The 22567-nt window shown below is 43.9% G+C and overlaps 1 protein-coding gene and 1 pseudogene across 1 annotated transcript in view; one reads left to right on the plus strand and one right to left on the minus strand.

The window, feature by feature from the left end:
* LOC132394271 (contactin-associated protein-like 5) overlaps positions 1-22567 on the plus strand; it is a 977958-nt gene that overhangs the window by 443667 nt on the left and 511724 nt on the right. The window lies entirely within an intron of this gene.
* On the minus strand, positions 2798-6109 carry LOC132394272 (ribonucleoside-diphosphate reductase large subunit-like; annotated as a pseudogene).

The following is a 22567-nucleotide window of genomic DNA, read 5'->3' on the forward strand; positions in this document are numbered from 1 at the left end:
TACTCATCACTCTTTCTCTATTATTTGCTTTCCTCTTGTTCATTTTTCTCAAAGAGGCCACTTTATTTGATACCTATTGTACCTATAAGGCGGCCACTGAGTGTATGTTATTGGTCTTCTGCTGCAGCCCATCCACTTCAAGGTTCGATGTGTTGTGTGATCAGAGGTGCTCTTTTGCACACCACTGTTGCAACGCTTGGCATCTGTATTACTGTTGCCCTCCTGTCAGCTTGTACCAGTCTGGCCATTCTCCTCTGACATCCCTCATGGACAAGGCATTTTTGCCCACAGAACTGCCGCTCTGAGTTTTTTCTTTGTTTTACACATCATTCTCTGTAAACTCTAGAGACTGTTATGTGCAAAATTCCCAGGAGATCAGCATTTCCCAAGATGCTCAAACCAACCTGTCTGGCAACCAGACCACAGTCAAAGTCACTTAGATTACATTTCAATGTTCAATGTTCCATTTAATATCAGAGAAATGTATACAATATACAACCTGAAATTACTTTTCTTTGCAGACATCCACGAAAACAGAGGAGTGCCCCAAAGAATGAATGACAGTTAAAATGTTAGAACCCCCAAAGCCATCCCCTAACTCCCTCCTCCCACACAGAAGCAATAGCAAAGCATTGACCCTCCCCCATCCCCACTTACTTCTGCATAAAAGCATCAGCATCCTTGACCCAAGCAATAACAAGGCCTGCCAAGAAAGATCATGATCTGCAGTACAATACAAACTAAGTATTCACCCGACAATTTGACATACCACAGGCTCTCTCTCCCTAATAATGGGAGAAAGAGGTATCCCCTTTCACAACGAGAGGAGAGACATGGCAGAACAAGTCGCTGATTTACAGTGTTAAAAGTCTGTCACACTGTTTTGCTTCCCGAGTCCGGTGACTCGAGAGTGGGCATCAAACTCTCACCCACCGACAAGAGTGAGAGACTGACTGAATACACAGCTTCCAACAGCTGATCCACTGTCCCTGATGATCTGTTCACTCCTGTGTCACTTCAGTTAGCCTAGAACCAGCGTGTCCGTAGGGCCATGCAATTTCAGAACCCCAAAGGCGTGCACGTCTTCTAGACTGCGTCCTTGGGATATTGAAAAGCGACCGACCATGAGACCCCGAGATCAGGTCCCAGCAGTGCAAGGAACAGAAGCCTGAGTGTAACTCCAGGTCAGCAGAACCCCATCCACCTGGAAAGGGAAGAGGAGAGACATCAAAGGAAGCGTTCAGTGATGAGTGTAAATGAGATGCAATTTAGCACCATCACGACTCGCCTCCAACTATGTCTATGCCATTCAACCTTGAAAGAGATTTCAGCCTCATTCCAATGCTTGTTCTGAACAAGGACGGAACCTTTTGATCACGTCTGGATGCTGTTATGTATCGAGTTGCCACTACATGATTGACTGATTAGGTATCTGAGTAAATGTACAGGGCTTCCTAATAAAGTGGTTACTGATTGTGATTGCATATTGAAGTGTTGCTATGATCTTGATAACTAAAGAGTTCAAAGAACAAGAATAACCTGTATATTAAAACCACAGTTTCTGTAGTTAAAATGCAGCTGATGGCTCTGGGCATTACTGTCTGGACAGTTGAGCTTCTGTTGAAAACTTGGAGCTTGGATACTCTTAAGCAGTATTGCACTGTACATGTATAATCTCTTTCAAGGCTGACTCCTGACATCAGGCAATAATAAACTATTGAAATACTAAGTTTACTGTGAGAATGGCGAGCTGAGGTTAGTCAAAATAGTCATGATCTTAATTAAATGGTGGAGTAGAATTGAGTGACCTATAGGCCCATTTAACTGATTTATGTGTTCACACCAGACCACTACCTATAGCAGCAAAGGCAATTTGGCCTATCGAGTCATTCCATCTTGGCTGATTTATTATCCCTCTCCTGCCTTCTCCCCATAATCTTTGATATCGTTACTAATCAAGAATCTATCAACCTCCTCTATAAATATACCCAATGACTTGGCCTCCACAGCTGCCTGTGCCAATGGATTTCACAGATTCACCACCCTCTGCTAAAGAAATTCCTCCTGTTCTTTATTCTAAATGGATGTTGCTCTATTCTGTGCCCTCAGGTCTTAGACTACCCCGCTATAGGGAACATCCTCTCCACATCACTCTTTCTAGGCCTTTCAATATTCGATAGATGGGAATGAGATCCCCCATCATTTTTCTAAACTCTTGTGAATACAGGCCCAGAGCCATCAAATGCCCCTCATATATTAGCCCTTTCATTCTCAGAATCATTCTTGTGAACCTTCTCAGGACCCTTTCCAATGCCAGCACATATTTTCTTTTTTTTTTGCTGTATGGAATGTTTAGTTGTAGTTGATCAATGGCATCAAATAGTTTATAGTCCTGTACAAAGAATATACACCAGAAGGAGTAGGGATACAACACCACAATCTACTCACCTAATGCTTCAGCAGTCTACCTGGCCCCAAGGATGTTTGTAACCACAGCAGCTAAGACCATACCAACAGCAGTTAGTCCTACACAGGCACATGGTGTCCTCCCACCCCACTTACAAGCTCAGCTCCAGCAAGAAAACATGCACACCAACTGTATCAGGCACATTTCATGATGCACAGCATCCAATATGCAAGGTGAATGAGGACAAGTGGATCAGTACGTTTTGTTGAATCAAGTATTACCAAGTTACTTTTACTGATGTGGATCCAGTGAACAGCAGGGTCTTCCAGTCTGTGTTACACCTACATCGGTATTAAACAGACTACAGGAATGCTGGCAAGGGCTCTCAATCTAGGAGCCACACATCAGACAATCAGCCCTGTTCTCCAGCAAGTACATCATGGCAGCTGTGTTCTTCTCCTTCTCCTTCTCCGCACTGGCTGTTGCACTTTCATGCAGCTTCTCCTTGTTCAGGGTGAACTGGATGGGATTGGCAGTGGGCCTGGTCCTCAAGTAATACATCCCAGTCTTCAGGCCCTGCTTCCAGCCGTAGAAGTGCATGCTTGTCAACTTTCCATAGTTGGGCTCGGCAATGTGGATGATAAGTGATTGGCTCTGGTCGATAAAGACTCCATGGTCTGCAGCCATCTTTGATTATGACCTTCTGCGATATCTCCCAGACAGTGTTCTACAGAGACTTCAGGTCAGCTGGGATTGCTTCAGTGTTCTGGAGCGATCCATTCTGAGCAATGATCTGGTTCTTCATATCCTCATTCCACAGACCGCGCTCTGTCAAGTCTCTAAGCAAGTGCGGGTTCACAACCTGGAACTCCCCGGAGAGCACTCACCATGTGTAGATGTTGCTGATGTATGGTTCAATTGATTCATTGTTACCCACAATCTGAGCTGCAGGTGCAGTTGGTATTGGGGCAATGAGAAGGCAGTTTCTAACACCGTAATTTGCAATCCTCTCCTTTAGCCCTTTTCAATCCCATCGATCAGTGGGTGTGACGTTCCACATGTCATACTGCAGGATACCCTTGCTGACAGGACACCCCATGTAACTGTCATAAGGACCCAGCTCCTTAGCCAATACACAGCTGGCATCCAGGGCTGCGTAGTAAATGGTCTCAAAGATCTGAATGTTGAGGTTCAGAGCTTCCTCTCTTTCAAAGTGATATCGCATCAGGATGAAGGCATCTGCTAGCCCCTGAACTCCAATTCCAATCGGCCTGTGCTTCTTATTAGAGTGTTCTGCCTCAGGAACTGGATAATAGTTCACTTCAATGATCTTATTCAGGTTTCTAATGGCCACCCAGCTGACATCAGCCAGCTTATTGAAGTCGTAGGTGCGATCGGCAGTAACATACATGTTCAATGCAAGGGAAGCCAAGTTGCAATCTGTCACCTCATTCAAACTGGTGTATTCCACAATCTCAGTACACAAGTTGCTGCATTTGATGGTGCCCAGGTTCTGCTGGTTACTCTTCCTGTGACATTTGTTTTGTACCCCGTAACTGGGTGTCTGACCAGCAAAGATAGAAGAATCCGTTGGAGTCTGGTGGCACTATTTTCAAACAGTGTTTATTAGTAAAATATACAAATCAATATCAACAATGCAAATATATAGATAATACACATTAGCGATACTAAACCTAAAAGTGTGGGTATAATAATAAATATAAACAAGCTCTATTGATGTCTAGGGGATAATGAATTGTCATATGTGAATATAAAGTTCAGTTCAGTTCGTACGTGCTGAGGTTGATGTTAGTTCTAGTGTTTTAATCATTGGAGAGAGAGAGAGAGAGAGAGAGAGAGAGAGCGAACAGTGACAGCTACAGTCCGGCAAACCTTCCTTTACGTTCTTGATCCGTTGATGTGTTGTGGCCATTCAGGTATGACCCCTCTGTCCTTCAGCTGGACCGTTCTTCTGTGGTGGACGTCACCCAGGCAAGGATGGACACACACACAAGCCCCTACCGGCCTTGCTATAAACACTGAGTCCCCGATGCCCCAACACTCAATCAGTGCTCAATAGTGTGTCTCCTGGTGTGTCTGAGGGGTGTCTCCCCAGACCTCACTTTTATCACTACTCACGTGGTCTCAGGTGTCAATCAGTTTTGAATGGCTTTGTCCATCAAACCAGCCCACTCCAGCTGTCCACTGAGGAATTTTAATGAACAGAATGGTACCAAGTAAACAGCCCTCTCCGGAGCCAAAAGTCTTTCAGGAGTCATAATATGGTGGAACAACAAGTCTCTCTCTCCCGGTGTTACTCTCCCTTATCTGAAGCAAATGTTCCAGTCCCAGTATGTTTTCCCTTTGTCTCTCTTTCTCTCTCATTAGCAGCGTGGTAACAGTAACAGTTTATGATTCTCCCAGGGGAGGGGGAACATGCACAACTCTGTACCCTTCTGCCCATCAGAGTTGTTCATCCTTCGTAACACAGGCATCTTTGTACAGCATATAAAGAGTTCCTCTGTCTGTCTGAGACTCAGTTATAGCATACCACAGCTGCTGTGCCTTCACCACCTTACGTGCTCAGCCCTCTTTCTCATATCTTTCATAGAGGGCCTCAAACTCCTCTCCCCAAACTTCATCCAAGCCCAGGCAGTCATGGGGACACATTAAGGGTCTTGGTTGTTCTTCACTCGCCCCATGAAGAGGTCTGGTATCCAAAGGGCATAGAAGAGGTCCCGAGCTCGCTGCTCCTCCTTGTGTGTGTTCTTCTTCAGATCCAGAAAGTCAAAGACATCCTTGTGCCAGGGCTCCAGGTAGATGGCACAGCCACCTGGGTGCTCGTTCCCTCCCTGGTCCATGTAACGTGCAGTGTTGTTGTAAACCCGCAACATTGGTACAAGGCTATTGCTGCTTCCATTGGTGCCTGCGATGTAGCTTCCCGTAGCTCGGGTGCAGCTCACGGCAACACCAATGCCCCCAGCAGATTTGGAAATCAGAGCACATTCCTTCAGGGTGTCATAAATCCCTTCAATGCTGTCATCCCTCATGGAAAGCAGGGAACAGCTGGAGAGTTGGGGCCCGTTGGTGCCAGCATTGAACAAGGTGGGAGAGGCATGAGTGAACCATTTTTCCGACGGTTGTATGTTTCAATGGCAGCGTCAATGTCACCCTTGTGGAGACTCTCATCAGCATATGCTGGGGCCGTTCAGCCACTTTGCCATTGATCTTGAGCAGATAAGAACGTTCTAAAGTCTTGAATCCAAAGAAATTACAGGAGAAGTCCCAGTCATAGATGATGGCAGAATTCAGACGATCTTTATTTTCAAGCGCAATATCAAAGGTTTCCTTGGAAATCATAGGTGAGTGGTTGTTAGTCAGAGGGTTCACATAGTTGTACAGATCCTCCATGACATCAGAGAACACTTTTTTGGTTTCCTTGTGGAGATTGGAGACTGCAATTCGTGCAGCCAGAGTGGCATAGTCCGGATGTTTGGTTGTCATGGTAGCAGCTGTTTCTGCTGCCAACGTATCCAATTCAACAGTTGTAACACCACTGTACAGGCCTTGAATCACCTTCATTGTGATCTGTGCTGGATCTACAAATTCAGGATTCAGACCATAACACAGCTTCTGGATCCGGGAAGTAATCGTGTCAAACATAACTCTCTCCTGACAACCATCTCTCTTGATGATGAACATGATGCCGGGGCCTGTGGGGATCATGGGTCTGAACTACGGGAAGACACCACACCAACAGCTCATCAACTTAAATGCCCCAGCACATATTTTCTAACATAATGGGCACAATGCTCCTCACAATGCTCCCATGCATGGTCTGACCAATGCCTTGTGATGCACCATCAATAACTCTCCGAGACATGAGGCGAGATATAGGCTTTTATTGGCTGGAAGAAAGAGCAAGCAGCAATTGACCACCATACTACATCCTGGAGACTGAGGGCATGGCTCAGGCCTCAATCGCCTTTGTACCGGGGTCCATGGGAGGAGCCATGGTCAGTGGGAGGAGCCACAGGAGCAGTCAGCAGGGGGGCGTGTCCAGACAGGTATATGTAGTTCACCACATTCTTTGTTTTAAAAGAGAGTCCCCATGGGGCCAAGTTTCTTACAAGTATATTTATAGGTTAAGTCTATCAGGTGGTCGAATCTGTCGCTGCGATCTACGTAGCACCGGCTGTGATTGCACAGGTGCCGGTGGTGATTGCACCGGAGACGGAGGTTGTGCTGGTTCTGGCCTAACTGGAGGTGTCAGCCCACTAGGCGTCAGTGATCCCTCATGCGTGTGTGAGGCGCCTGGTATATGCGCATATGAGACGCCCGGTATAGGAGTGTTGTGAGGAGTCTGTGTAGGGCTCGGTGTGCGTGGTGTCACCTCAGGTACAGGATTCATAGTTACCGTGAAGTTTTCGGGATAGTGATCTGCTGCTCCTGCGGGCGCCAGGTCGCGGACGGAGACCGTGTCCTCCCGCCCATCAGGTAAGACCATGTAAGCATATTGGGGGTTCGCATGTAGAAGGTGAACCCTCTCGACCAGCGGGGAGTATTTATTACTCCTCACATATTTCCGGAGCAGCACTGGCCCTGGGGACATCAGCCAAGCCGGTAGGGTGGTCCCAGTGCAGACTTCCTGGGAAAAGAAGATAGGCGCTCGTGAGGGGTGGCATTGGTGGATGTACATAACAGGGAGTCGATAGAGTGGAGTGCCTCGGGGAGGACCTCCTGCCATCGAGAGACCGGCAACCCTTTTGACTTAAGGGCTAAAAGTGTGGCCTTCCACACTTTAGCATTCTCCCTCTCCACCTGTCCATTTCCCCGGGGATTATAGCTCGTGGTCCTACTAGTAGCAATGCCCCTAGCCAGCAGGTATTGGCGCAGCTCATCACTTATAAAGGAGGACCCTCTATCACTGTGGATATTGCAGGGATATCTGAACAGAGTGAAGAGCTGGCACAGGGCTTTTATGACGGACGTGGCAGTGGTGTCGGGGCAGGGGATGGCAAAGGGGAACTGCGAGTACTCGTCGATAATGTTGAGAAAGTAGACATTGCGGTCGGTGGAGGGAAGGGGGCCCTTAAAGTCAACACTCAGTCGCTCAAAGGGGTGGGTTGCCTTGATAAGTTGCGCCTTTTCAGGACGGCAGAAGTGCGGTTTGCACTCAGCGCAGACTTGGCAGTCCCTGCTCATCATCCTGATGTCCTCAAGGGAGTACGGCAGGTTCTGGGCTTTTACGAAATGGTAAAATCGGGTGACCCCCAGGTGGCAAAGATGTGCATGGAGGGTATATAGCTGGTCGAGCTGCGCACTGACACACGCTCCCCGGGATAGGGCATCAGGGGGCCCATTGAGCCTTCCAGGCCGGTACAGGATATCATAGTTGTAGGTGGAGAGTTCTATTCTCCACCGCAAAATTTTAACATTTTTGATTTTGCCTCGCTGTTGGTTGCTGAACATGAACGCAACTGAGCGCTGGTTGGTCAGCAAGATGAACCTTTTGCCAGCAAGATAGTGCCTCCAGTGCCTAATAGCTTCCACTATGGCCTGGACTTCTTTCTCCACCGCGGAGTGCCGAATTTCAGGGGACTGAAGGGTACGAGAAAAGAATGCTACTGGCCTGCCTGCCTGATTGAGGGTGGCAGCCAGCGCGAAATCGGAGGTGTCACTGTCTACTTGGAAAGGAATAGTCTTGTCCACCGCATGCATCGTCGCTTTGGCAATGTCCCCTTTAATGCAGCTGAAGGCCGTGCGGGCCTCGGCAGAGAGGGGAAATGTGGTAGACTTGACTAGGGGGCGGGCCTTGTCTGCATAATGGGGGACCCATTGGGCGTAATAGGAAAAGAAGCCCAGGCACCGTCTGAGGGCTCTGAGGGTGGTGGGAAGAGGGAGTTCTAACAGGGGGCACATACGGTCGGGATCAGGGCCAATGACCCTGTTCTCCATGACATACCCAAGGATAGCGAGTCGGGTGGTTCCAAACATGCACTTGTCCCTGTTTTAAACTTCCAGCCAATAAAATTGATGCACCATCAATAACTCTCTGAGACATGAGGCGAGATATAGGCTTTTATTGGTTGGAAGAAAGAACAAGCAGCAATTGACCACCATACTACATCCTGGAGACAGAGGGCAGGGCTCAGGTGCCAATCGCCTTTATACCGGGGTTTGTGGGAGGAGCCACGGTCAGTGGGAGGAGCCACAGGAGCTGTCAGCGGAGGGGTGGGGGGCATGTCCAGACAGGTATATTAGTTCACCACACCTTGTAAAGCCTCAGCATTACATCCTTGCTTTTATATTCTAGTCCTCTCAAACTGAATTGCTAATAATGGATATGATTTGTATGTTCATATAAACTATAAATGCCTAATGAGTCTTCAGAATCTTTTGTCCACGACACAGGATAACTGAATGTGCCTTGAAATTATAGCTTGCAAATAATTGCAATTGTTTGTATTACTAGTTAATTTACCTTTAATATAGACCATATCACTTCAATGCATACATGCTACATATTTTTAGCTGGAGAGGACAGGGTTCGTTAACCACACTTTAGCATGGAAGTGAGCTGCATTGACGTATACTATCAAGAAAATAAATGAATCAATCAGGGATTGATTGGAGTCTGTTCACTAATGGATACTGACGCATGACTGTGAGATTAAATTAGTTTCAGCATGGCACAAGAAAGAGAATTTATTGTAGAAGTAGCCTAATGAATTAATTTGTATTCCCTCACAAAGTAATTAAAGTCACAAAGAATCTGATTTTGATCATGCATTTTTCCAGACACAATGCATGCTATTCAGACTCTTATCAGTAAAATTGCACATCAAATGCTCTACAAATGCTTCACTAATCACATTGATGATAATGTGGGGATAGTTTTTAATTGTTTGCATTTATAGAGAGAAATATAGTTAATGTTTTTGATCAATGACCCTTCTATTTTGTTTCAGAATTTGAGCATCTGCAGTTTACCTATTTCGCAATCATGTTTATAATCACTGACTTTCGTTGCAAAATCAAGGAAATCTGCAGATGCTGGAAGTTCAAACAACACACACAAAATGCTGGTGGAACGCAGCAGGCCAGGCAGCATCTATAGGGAGAAGCACTGTCGACTTTTCGGGCCGAGACTTTTCATCGGGACTGAAACGTCGACAGTGCTTCTTCCTATAGATGCCGCCTGGCCTGCTGTGTTCCATCAGCATTTGTGTGTGTTGTTTTCATTGCAAAATGTTTGTTTTGTTGCAGTAGTACAACACAATACATAAAAAATTACTGCAGCTCACAACAAGAAATATAAAATAAATAAATAAATCATACAAAAAAATACACAGAATAGTGAAGTTGTGTTCATAGGTTCATGGACTGTACATGGGAGGGGACGAAGCTATTCCAAAACATTGGGTGTGTATCTTTAAGGCCCTGTGCCTCCACTGTGATGGTGGTAATGAGCAGATGGCATGTTTTTGTAGTGAGAGTCCTTAGTGCTGGATGCAGCCTTCTTGAGACACTGCCTTTAGAAGATGTCCTTTATGGTGGGAAGTCTAATGCTCATGATGGAGCTGGCAGAGTCTACAACCATCTGTAGCTTTTTTTGCTGATCCTGTGCATTGAAGCCTCCATACCAGACAATGGATCCAGTCAGAATGCTCTCTAATGTACATCTGAAGAAATTTTCTGGAGTATTTGATGACGTATCAAACCTGCAAACTCCTAATGAAGTACAGCTGCTGGTGTGTCTTTGTAATTGCATCAATATTGGGCCCAGAATCAATCCTCTCAGATGTTGATGCCCAGGAAACTGAATCTGCTCACACTTTCCACTGCTGGTCCCTCGATGAGGACTGGTGTGTTCCCTCGACTTCCCCTTCTTATAGTGCATAATCAATTCCTTGGTCTTACTGACATTGAGTGTAAAGATGCTGTTGCAACACCATTCAAACAGCTTATTTTGTCCTGTATTCCTCCTCGTTCCCAAACTTGAAGAAGGATCTCCTGCTGTGCGTTCTTGTGTGTCACAGAAGTCACTTGTTTGTTTTCTGCTTCACTTGAATCTATCTGACATTTTTTTTACGTGCATGTATAACATTGGTGTTTCACCACAGGATGCAAACTGAGTAGACTTGTTATTAAAGTGCCACATGCTGGCACCGGCTGTAGTTTGCCTCTTCCCGTGATCTAATTTTAGTGAAATAATCTACAAATGGATCTTTTGTCAGTAGTTCGCACAGGGCTATGAAGCAAATTGAGAAGAATATACATTTGTCTTTGTTCTATTATAAGCTTGTCCACAAGGTGGAGAATGACAATGCCCAAGAACCAATGGACACAGCCCACTGCATCTCAGGAAAAGCCTTCCCCATCACTGAGTACATCTACAAGGATTACTGGCACAAGAAGGCAACATCCAGCATAAAGGGGCCCTGCCACCCAGCCCATGCTCTCTTCTCGCTGCTGTCATCGACGAGGAAGTACAGGAGTTTAAGGTCCCACACCACTAGGTTCAGGAACAGTTATCACTCTTCAATTAGGCTCCAGAAACAGCATGGATACATTCACCCAACCTTAACAGTGAGCTGATTTCACCTATGGACTCACTTCCAAGAACTCTACACATCATGTTTTCTATTATTCATTTACATTTATTATCAGTAGTATTTATTTTTTTGATTTGCACAGATTTTCTTCTTTTGCAGATTGGCAGTTTTCCAGTCTTTGTATTGTTTATTGATTCAGTTGTATTTCTGTTCTACTGTGAATGCCCGGAAGAAAAAAAAGGATCTCAGGGTCATACATGGCAATGTGTACATACTTTGATATTAAATTTACTTCTGGCTATTTTTCCCTAAAATTTACCTCAATGTAAACTAAATTAATGAAAAAACAACTGTACAATACAAATATTGAGAGGGTTTAAAAGGGAATCACTTTTCCTATTTCTCTTTAGCTTCTTTTTCCTTCATTTTCTCTTCTTCCTCATAATTTTCAATATGTTTGTTTGCTTGTCCATTTGAATGGATATGAGTATGCTTTATCTATATTTCCAAACTGAGAAAGTCCTATATTTCTGTTTCCCATAGAAAAAAACACATTCAGCACACATTAATATGAGTAGAAGAGACTGAAAAAGCAATGATGAAATTGAATTATCAAACTAATTTAAAGTTCAAGTTTAATGTCATTCAATCATATACATGTATACCACCAAACAAAACAATATCCCTCCAGACCAAGATGCACTACATAATACATATAACTCACACAAAACACAAGTAATATTACCACAAACAAAGTAGCAAGGAGTAAAATATTTTCCAGAAGATTGATATTAACAATACATTATTATTACAAATATATTTTAATGAAAGTTGACTTGACTTGACGTGACATATAGGTTGTTCATGAGATGCTGGGTCTAATAGTTTAAAATCAGCAGGGAGGGGTGGGGGGGGGAGGTTCACTGGATCTCTTATCATTGATCAGACCCAAAGAAGCTCATAATGTAATCAAATAATGTATTTGTTTGATGACCATTCAACATTCTCCATCGGTTGATTGATTTTCCTCCACGTGCAACAACGTGAACAGAAGTACTGGCTATAGCAAAGGCACTCTGACTGAAGTTATGAAGTTAATATACAAGGGTAGCTTGATTGGACCACTGATCAATGACTGAACTGACCACTTTCTGACAGATAGAGGTGCCAGATTAATTCTGCAGCAGGTAATGAAGGAACTTCATGCAAGTTAAATACTTGACCTCATCCTCACCTCTTTAACTACCGCAGGTACAGCTGTCTCTAACTATATGATTGTGGACTGGATTAGATTGGTTATTATTGTCACATGTACTCAGATGTAGTGAAAATTTTCTGGTTTGCATCTCATCCACATTGTGCCATAATTAATTACATCAAAGTAGTAAAAAAAAGAATACATAATATAGGATAGCAGTTGCAGAAAGTGTGTAGTGTGGGTAGACATGGAAATTCCAAGAACCATGATGACATAGATCTGTCTATTTCATAATAGTGGAATAGAATACTGCCATTTGTATTATGCAGCACTATTATGCTAAACAAGATAGATTCAGAACAGGACCAACAATTCAAAACTGTCATCCAAGAAACATTCAGTATTAGCAGAATCACATTTTAGGGAAGCCTGTAGCCTCCTCACTCTCCTGCTTCATCAAGAGAAGTAACCTATCCAGAGGAGTGCAGAAAAGCAAAAAGCAGAAATGCTGGAATTACTCAGTAGGTCAGGTAACATCAGTGGAAAAATAAAGAGTTAACATTTCAGGTGATCTCTGAAGATCTGTTGTATGTCCAACATATTGATGCAGTGGCCATGTTTCTTTAGGAATTTGAGGAAATTTGATATGCCACCAATACCTTTTGCAAATGTCTACAGATGCACCATGGAAGCTATTCTAACTAGTTGCACACCATCTGGTTTAGAGACCAGTGAACAGGATCAGAAAAAGATGCAGTAGATTGTAGATTTGGCCAGCTCCATCACGGGCCCAAGCCTCCCCACCATCGAGGACATCTTCAAAAGGTGATACTCCAGGTGTACATCATTAGTGGCCCTCAACACCCAGGACATACCCTGTTCTTATTGCTATTATCTGGAAAGAGGTTCAGGATCCTGAAGCCACCCATTTTAGGACAGGCATCTCACCCTCTACCCATGAACACTACCTCACCTTTTGCTCTCTTTTTGCACTTCAACAAGCAGGATAGACAAAGGAGAGTTGGCGGATGTTGTACTTGGATTTTCAAAATGCCTTTGACAAGATGCTGCACATGAAGCTGCTTAGGAAGATAAGACCTGTGGTATTGCAGGAAATATACTAGCATAGATAGAGCATTGATTAATTGGCAGGAGACAAAGATGGGAATAAAGGGAGCCTTTTCTGATAGGTTACCAGTGACTAGTGGTATTCCACAGGGGGTCGGTGTTAGAACCACTTCTTTTTATGTTATACAGTATGTCAATGATTTGGGTGATGGAATTGATGACTTGGTGGCCAAGTTTGCGGATGATACAACCAAGTTTGTAGATATGGTTCTTCCTGATGGAACACGGGAAGTACCATAGCTCTACAGATGGTGAGCGCTCATCTTCATAGCTCATTTGAAACTCGGCAACCTCATCTGACCTTACCAACCAACAGATATCATTGGGGATGCATAAATTGGCAACCAGGGTTCCCACCAGTTCCACTTGACTCGTGGCACGGAACAAGTTCATGCAATTTAATAGTTTGTTAGTCAAGCACACCCTCTCAACTTTTCTACAGATCTATGGAAAATAGGTGGCACAATGATACAGTGCTGGCTAGAACCGAACAGTGAAATAGAGCCAATTACTGAACCTGCTGACCCGAAGGATTCCTCTTGAGGTGTTCAAAGTGACCTCGGCTTCATATGTACAATCAAGAACCATCTTTGAGGATTATGAGACCTTACGTGATTAGTCATTCGTGCTAAAGGTAGCTTGCCGAACACCATCTGTATTCGTACTAACATTCAGATTACAATCTGAATCATTATCAATGTAATTTATGCTGATATGATCATCTTCATTTTCGCCTTTCCTTTGAGGCTGCTACCATCATTCCATCCATGTCAACTTGCTGTTGTTGTTCCATTCCCTGCATGGAAAGTATGGCACTCTCTTTTACAGAAGGTGATCTGCTTACACCTGCAGTCTCTGATTTGAATTGAATTGAATTGACTTTATTACTTACATAATTCATATACATGCAGAGTAAACATCTTTACGTTAAGTTTCCATCTAAATGTCCAATGTGCAATTTATAGTAATTTATAATAAATAGTACGTACAACAGGACAGTCAATATAACACAGAAATACAATCGTATCAGCATGAATTAATCAGTCTGATGGCCTGGTGGAAGAAGCTGTTCCAGAACCTGTTGTGGTACCATTTCCCAGACGGTAGCAGCTGGAACAGTTTGTCATTGGAGTTATTTGGGTCCCCAATGATCCTTTGGGTCTTTTTTACACTCCTGTCTTTGTAAATGTCCTGAATAGTGGGGTTCACATCTACAGATGTGCTGGGCTGTCCACACCACTCTCTGAAAGTCCAGCAATTAAGGGAAGTCCAGTTCCCATACCAGGCAGTGATGCAGTGCTCTCAACTGTGCCCCTGTAGAAAGTTCTTGAACTTAGGGGCCCATACCAAACTTCTTCAACCGTCTGAGGTGAAAGAGGCATTGTTGTGCCTTTTTCACCACACAGCCTGTATGTACAGACCACGTGAGATCCTTGGTGATATGTATGCTGAGGAACTTAAGGCTGTTCACCCTCTCAACCCCAGATCCATTGATGTCAATAGAGGTTAGCCCATCTCCATTCCTTCTGTAATCCACAACCAGCTCCTTTGTTTTTGTGACATTGAGGGAGAGGTTGCTTTCTTGACACCACTGTGTCAGGGTGATGACTTCTTCTCTGTAGGCTGCCTCATTATTAGTTGAGATTAAGCCAAACAGTGTAGTATCGCCAGCAAATTTAATAAGCAGATTGGAGCTGTAGATGGTGATACAGTCACGCGTATACAGAGAGTAAAGGAGGGGATTTAGGACACAGTCCTGAGGGGCACTTTTGTTGAGGGGCAGAGGTGAGGGATCCCACTCATACCAACTGCCAGCAAAGTCCAGGATCCAGGTACACAAAGCAGGGTGAAGGCCGAGAATCCTTCTGAAGAAAGATTTTCAGAATTGATTCAAGGATTTAAATGATCTGGAAATTCTAGACTTTTATGGTGTATGGCTACATTGTCATATGAAATTTCCTGGTCTTTGGAGAAGAGCCAAACTGCTCTTCATTGCATTTCCATCCTTCTACCTTGTTGAAAGAGACTTCAGTGCAGTGAACCACTTACACACAAAAAACAGAAACTGCTTGTTCATTATTACAGATGGAGATTTCAGGCTTTTGCTGTCAAGTCAAGTCAAGTCACTTTTTATTGTCATTTCAACCATAACTGCTGGTACAGTACACAGTAAAAATGAGACAACATTTTTCAGGACCATGGTGCTACAGGAAACAGTACAAAAACTACACCGAACTACGTAAAAACAACACAGAAAAAAAAACTACACTAGACTACAGACCTACCGAGAACAGCATAAAGTGCACAAAACAGTGCCGGCATTACAGTATATAATAAACAAGACAATAGGCACAGTTGAGGGCAGTAACTTGGTGTCAGTCCAGGCTCTGGGTATTGAGGAGTCTGATGGCTTGGGGGAAGAAACTGTTACATAGTCTTGTTGCGAAAGCCCGAATGCTTCGGTGCCTTTTCCAAGATGGTAAGAGGGAGAAGAGTTTGTATGAGAGGTGTGTGGGGTACTTCATAATGCTGTGTGCTTTGCAGATGCAGCCTGTAGTGTAAATGTGTGTAATGGCTGGAAGGGAGACCCCGATGATCTTCTCAGCTGCAGGGTCTTGTGATCCGAGATGGTGCAATTTCTGAACCAGGCAGTGATGCAGCAGCTCAGGATGCTCTCAATACAACCCCTGTAGAATGTGATGAGGATGGGGGGGAGGTGAGAGATGGACGCTCCTCAGCCTTCACAGAAAGTAGAGATGCTGCTGGGCTTTCTTTGCGATGGAGCTGGTGTTGAAGGACCAGGTGAGATTCTCCGCCAGGTGAACACCAAGAAATTTGGTGCTCTTAATGATCTCTACCGAGGAGCCATTGATGTTCAGTGGAGAGTGTTTGCTCCGTGCCCTCCTGAAGTCAACAACCATCTCTTTTGTTTTGTTAACATTCAAAGACAGGTTGTTGGCTCTGCACCAATCTGTTAGCTGCTGCACCTCCTCTCTGTAAGCTGACTCGTCGTTCTTGCTGATGAGACCCACCACGGTCGTGACATCGGCGAACTTGGTGATGTGGTTCGAGCTCTGTGTTGCAGCACAGTCATGGGTCAGCAGAGTGACCAGCAGTAGACTGAGCACAGAGCCCTGGGGGGCCCCTGTGCTCAGTGTGATGGTGTCGGAGATGCTGGCTCTGATCCGGACTGACTGAGGTCTCCCAGTCAGGAAGTCTAGTATCCAGTTGCAGAGGGAGGTGTTCAGGCCCAGTAGGCTCAGCTTGCCAATCACTTTCTGAGGGATGGTTGTATTGAATGCTGAACTGAAGTTATGAACAACATTCAAATGTACATGTCTTTTTTGTCCAGGTGGGTTAGGGCCAGGTGGAGGGTGATGGCAATAGCGTCATCTGTTGAGTAGTTGGAACGGTACACATACTGCAGGGGTCCAGTGAGAGGGCACAAGGGTCTTGATGCGCCTCATGACGAGCCTCTCAAAACACTTCATGATGATGGATGTGAGTGCAAAGGGACGGTAGTCATTGAGGCAGGACACTGAAGACTTCTTCAGCACAGGGATGATGGTGGCAGCCCAACTTGAACCAGATATTTCAACTCTTGCTAAAAACCATAAAGCTCAAGAATCATATTGATGTTGAAACTGCTATACAACACATTAGGTCTGGTCTGCCATTTCATCATGGCTGATGCATTATCCTTCTCTTCCCCATTCTCCTGTAATCTTTAGACAACCTTACTGATCAAGAACTTATCAACCCGATGATGGCCTCCATAGCTATAGGGGGCAATGACTTCCATAGATTCACCAACCTCTGGTTTAAAAATAAATTCCCACTCATCTCTTTTCTAAAAGGCCATCCTTCTATTTTGAGGCACCAATATACCATCTGGTCCTAGTCCCTTCAACTATAAGAAAAATCCTCCATGCCCACACTATCGATCTTTTGTAGTTGATAGTTGTCAAAATCTCCCCATTTTTCTCACATCAGCCCTCTTTAAAGAGTTGGACTCCATAATTTTGTCTTACATTTGGAATTACAAGAACCACAGGATTTCGAAAATTCATTTGCAAAAGCCTCTGAAGGGGGGCTGCGATTATCTGTATTCAGACACTATTATTGTATTGGGCTGTCAATGTTAGGGCTCTAATGTTTTGGTAACAGGGTGCTCCTGATAACTTAGCCCCTGGCGCCCCCTTGTGGCTAAATCAGATTAGGTGTGTTCTGAATCTACCAGGGACCTCTGTACAAACACCATTCTGTTTCAACCACTCCTTTCTACCCTCATGGTCAGACAAAACCTACCATGCCTGGAGAGAGAAGGGTCTAGTTTCTATTGAAGACCTGTATGTAGGCGGACAGTTTGCAACATTTAATCTGCTGAAAGAGAAATTTGAGCTGCCTCACTCACACTTTTCTCGTTACTTACAAATTGGACACTATGTCCAATCCAAGATTTGTAATTTTGAAATCCTTCCAGGGAAGCATATAGTTTTTTGATATCTTAAAGAACCCTTCTGACTCCAGGCATCTGGTTTCTAAGTTTTACATTTGTTTGATGATTGTACTATCGCCTTCACTGTGAAGATCAGGGAGGCCTGGAGAGAGGAATTGGGTATTGAACTCTCTGTAGCTACCTGGGACAAGAGTTTGTCTACAATACAGGCCTGCTCTGTTAACAGTAGACACCAACTGATTCAGTTCAAAGTTGTTCATCGTCTTCACTATTCTAAACTCAGGTTGCACAAGATTTACCTTTTTGTCTCGCCAATGTGTGATAGATGTCAAGGGATGGAGGGCATGTTTCACATACCTTTTGGTTTTACCCTTCACTGACTGGATTTTCGTCCAAAATATCTGACTGGTACTCAAAGGCCTATAAAAGATCCTTCCCCTCACCACCTTTGGCTGGTCGCAATCCACTCTCCGCCTCCCTACAGCCATACAACAGTCCCTGGCACAGGGGATGACTATCGCTAAAAGACTTATCCTGAGGGAATGGAAATCATCCTCTCCCCCTTCTTTCCGGAGATGGAGCTGACATGATCGCAGTCATACAGATGGAGAGACTCAAGTTCTTGAGAACCAATTCAATTATAAAATTTTTGACTATCTGCGATCCATTTCTTGCCTACCTAGATGAGGCCAGGGGCAGATGAACAATTTCCTGCCAGCTAATTTTTCATGGCCCTCATTTGAGACTTAATGTTCAGCACTTTTGAGTATTCTGTACAACAGGCATCTCTCTAATGGTACGCCCTACTTTTTGCACTTTTTATTTTCGCACATGTCTGAGCTTATACGTTCTTGTTGATTTTATAGTTTTTTGAAAATTTTGAAAATAAGGTATTAAAAATAAATAGTCCTGACGAAGGGTCTCAGCCTGAAACGTCGACTGTGCTTCTCCTGATAGATGCTGCCTGGCCTGCAGTGTTCCACCAGCATTTTGTGTGTGTTGTAACTAAATTCCTCCTCATCTCTGTTTTAAAGAACCGTCCTTCTGTTTTGAGGCATCAATATACCATCTGGTCCTAGTCTCTTCAACTATAAGAAAAATCCTCAGCATGCCCACACAATCAACCTTTTAATAGTTGATAGGCTTCCGTGAAGTCCCCCTCATTCTTCTGAACTCCAAAGACTACAAGCCAGAGCAATCAAACACTTCTAATATGTTAACCTTTTCATTTCATTTTATGTCATCCATTTAACTGGGGAAGGTAAGGAAAGGGGCAGTTTTCCTATGAAACTAGTGGGTGATATGAGTGGGCAACCATGATTCCAGGAGCATTCTACTCAAGAGACTTGCTGCTCCTTCTCCAGGAACCACAATAATAAAAAGTATAGGAGCAGTTTATATGGAATTTTCTATTTTTCACAGTACTTATTATTATTATTATTATTCTGAAATATTGGCCTACCACAACTGACTTTATTCAATTATTCACTGAGGGCTTCCTTTGTTTTCCCCTTTCCACAAAAGAATTGCTCTTAACTTTCTCAAAGTCAAAGTCAAATTATTATCAAAGTACATATATAAGTGATCATGCATTCCTTTGAGGTTATTTTTATTGCAAGTATTTATAGGAAAATAAGAAAATACAACAGAATTTATGAAAAACTATACACAAACTATGAATGACAAGCAGCCAAAGTGTAAATACAGCATGTACAAATAAAAAATAAATAAATAACACTGAGAACATGAGATGTAGAATCTTGAAAATGAGCAATAGTTGCAGCAGCTATCGTCAGAGTGGACAGATCCTGAGTGGTGATCTTGAGGCTTTAGCTCTTCAGTGAGAGAAAGCATTGAAAAACTCTAGGACCCTTTTTCCCTCCCCTTCTTTCTATCTGCTCCATTAGGACAGTAGAGATTCTAGGCAGGATAGTGAAATGCTCCTCTTGTGGGATGAAGGAAGGCAGGGAGACCTCCAGTGTCCCTGACAACAGCAGCTGTGAGAAGTGCATCCAGCTGTTGTTCTAACAATCTGTGTTAAGGAGTTGGAGCTAGAACTGGATGAACTCTGGATCATTCGGGAGGCTGAAGAGGTGATAAATAGAACAAATAGAGAGGTAGTTACACCTGACAGCTAGGAAGGGGAAAGGGGTTAAGGAGTCAGTGCAGAGTACCCCTGTTTCCATCCCCCTCAACATACTCGAGTCTTTGTTGCTGAGTCTGGCTCTGTGACTCAGAAGGGAAGCGGGGAGAAGAGGCATTCTGTAGTGACAAGAATGTACAGGAGATTTTGTGGGTGAGAAAAAGATTCCTAGATAGTTTGTCGTATCCTGGGTGCCAGGGTCTGGTGCATCTCAGATCGAATCCTCAGCATTCCTAAGTGGGATGGTGAACAGCCAGAGTTCATGGACCATGTAGGTATCAATGACATGGGTAGGATGAGTGGTGAGGTTCTGCACAGGGAGTTAGGTGCTAAGTTAAAGGGCAGGACCTCAAGGGTTGTGATCCAGTGCCATGTGCGAGTAAGGCCAGAACTGGAAAGATTATATTATTTAACACGTGGCTGCAGAATTGGTGTAGGAGGGAGGCATAGGAGTTTTGGATCATTTGTCTCTCCTTCAGGGAAGATGGCACCTGTACAGAAGGGACGATTTGCACCTGAACCAGAGGGAGAACTAATATCCTAGCAGGAAATGTTTTTTTAAATGCTGCACAGTGGGATTGAACTAGAGTTGCAGGGTGATGGGAACCATAGTGCCAGAAAAATTAATGAAGAGGTTGTGGAGACAGATGTTGTTAAGACCTCAGACAAACTCAGGAAACAAAAGGTTGAACATAGTGTAACTAGTGTTCTGAGCTTCAATGCAAGAACTATTATAGGAAAGGTGGATGCACTCATGGCATGGATCAGCATTTGGAATAATGGTGTTGTAGACATTAGTGAGACTTACTTGAATGGGGGATCAGGACTGGCAGCTTGATATTCTGAAGTTCTGTTGTTTTAGATGTGGCAGAGCAGGAGGGATTAAAGGAGAATGGGTGGTGTTACCAGTCAGGGAAAAATGTCACGCAGTGCTCATTCTGGACAGACTGAAGAACTCGACTAGTGAGGCATTATGGATGGAATTGAGAAATAACAAAGGAATGACCACATTAATGGACTATATTGCAGACCACCCAACAGTCCTTGGGGTTTAGAGGAACAAATTTATAAAGAGATCACAGACTGTTGCAAGAAACATAGGACTGTTATTGTAGGTGATTTTAACTTTCCACTTATTGACTAGAAATCTTATACTGTAAAAGGACTGGATGGGAGAGAGTTTATGAAATGTGCTCAGGAAAGTTTCCTTCATCAATACATAGGAGTCCCAGTGAGAGAGTGTGCGATACTGGACCTGCTATTTGGGAATGAGACAGGGCAGGTGAGAGAAGTTTGTGTAAGGGAACACTTTGCATCTAGTGACCACAAAGCCATTAGTTTCAAAGCAGATATGCGAAGAGATAGGTCTGGTCTGCAAATTGAGATTCTAAGTTTGAGAAAAGCCAATTTTGATGGTATCAGAAATGATCTGGCTGTTTTTTGACAAAGGTGTACTTGGAAAGTGGAAAGCCTTCAAAAATGAAATGTTGAGATTACAAAGCTTATAAGACCATAAAACTTTGGATCAGAATTAGGTTATTTGGCCCATTGAGTCTGCTCCACCATTCAATCATGGCTGATCCATTTTTCCCCTCCTCAGCCTCACTCCCAGGAACCTTCGATACTGTGTCTAATCAAGAACCGATCTGCCTTAAATCTGCACCTTTGTTTTAAATGGACGCCCCTCTATCTTAAAACTGTGCTCTTTTGTCCTAGACTCCCCCACAACGGGAAAATCCTTTACTCATCTAATCTGTCTAGGCCTTTCAACATTCAAATGGTTTCAATGAAGTCCCTCCCTCATCATTCTGAACCCCAGTGAGTACAGACCAGAGCCATCAAACATTCCTCGTATGATATCCTTTTCATTCCTGGCATCATCCTTATGAACCTCCTCTGAACCATCTCCAATGCCAGCACATCTTTTCTTAGATGAGGAGCCCAAAACTGTTCACAATACTCAAGGTGCCTGTGCCTTATCAAGAGTCAGCATCACATCCCTGCTCATGTGTTCTGGAACTCTTGAAAGGAATGCTAACATTGAATTTGCCTTCCTCACCACTAACTCTACATGCAAGTTAACCTTTAGGGTCTTCTGCACAAGGTCTCCCAAGTCCTTTTGGAACTCAGAGTTTTGGATTCTCTCTGCATTTAGGAAAATTTATTTCTACTACCAAAGTGCATTTTCCAACATTGTATTACATTTGCAACTCTCTTGCCCATTTTCTTAATCTGTCTAAGTCCTTCTGTAGCCTGCCAGGTTCCTCACCACTTCTCTCTCCACCAATCTTTGTATTATCTGCAAACTTGGCAACAAAGCCATCTATTCCATCATCTGAATCATTGATATGCAGCATAACTGAAGTGGGCCCAACACTGACCCTTGCAGAACACTAGGTGCCTGCCAGAAAAAAAGGTAAAGATGACAGGTGTAGGGAACATTGGTTTACAGGAGATACAGAGGCTCTGGTTAAGAGAAAAGATGAGGTGCAGAGATACTGTCGGGACAAATGAGGTGCTTATGGAGAATGCAAGAGAACTCTTGGGAAAACATCAGGAAGGCTAAAAGAAGGCATGAAGTTGTTCTGGCAGTCAAAGTGAAGTAGAATCTCAATGGATTCTATAGGTATGTTAAGACCAAAAGGATTGTTAGGGGCACAATTGGTCCTCAGTA

The sequence above is a fragment of the Hypanus sabinus genome, chromosome 5, assembly GCF_030144855.1.
Source record: "Hypanus sabinus isolate sHypSab1 chromosome 5, sHypSab1.hap1, whole genome shotgun sequence".
In the NCBI taxonomy this organism is placed as follows: Eukaryota; Metazoa; Chordata; class Chondrichthyes; order Myliobatiformes; family Dasyatidae; genus Hypanus; species Hypanus sabinus.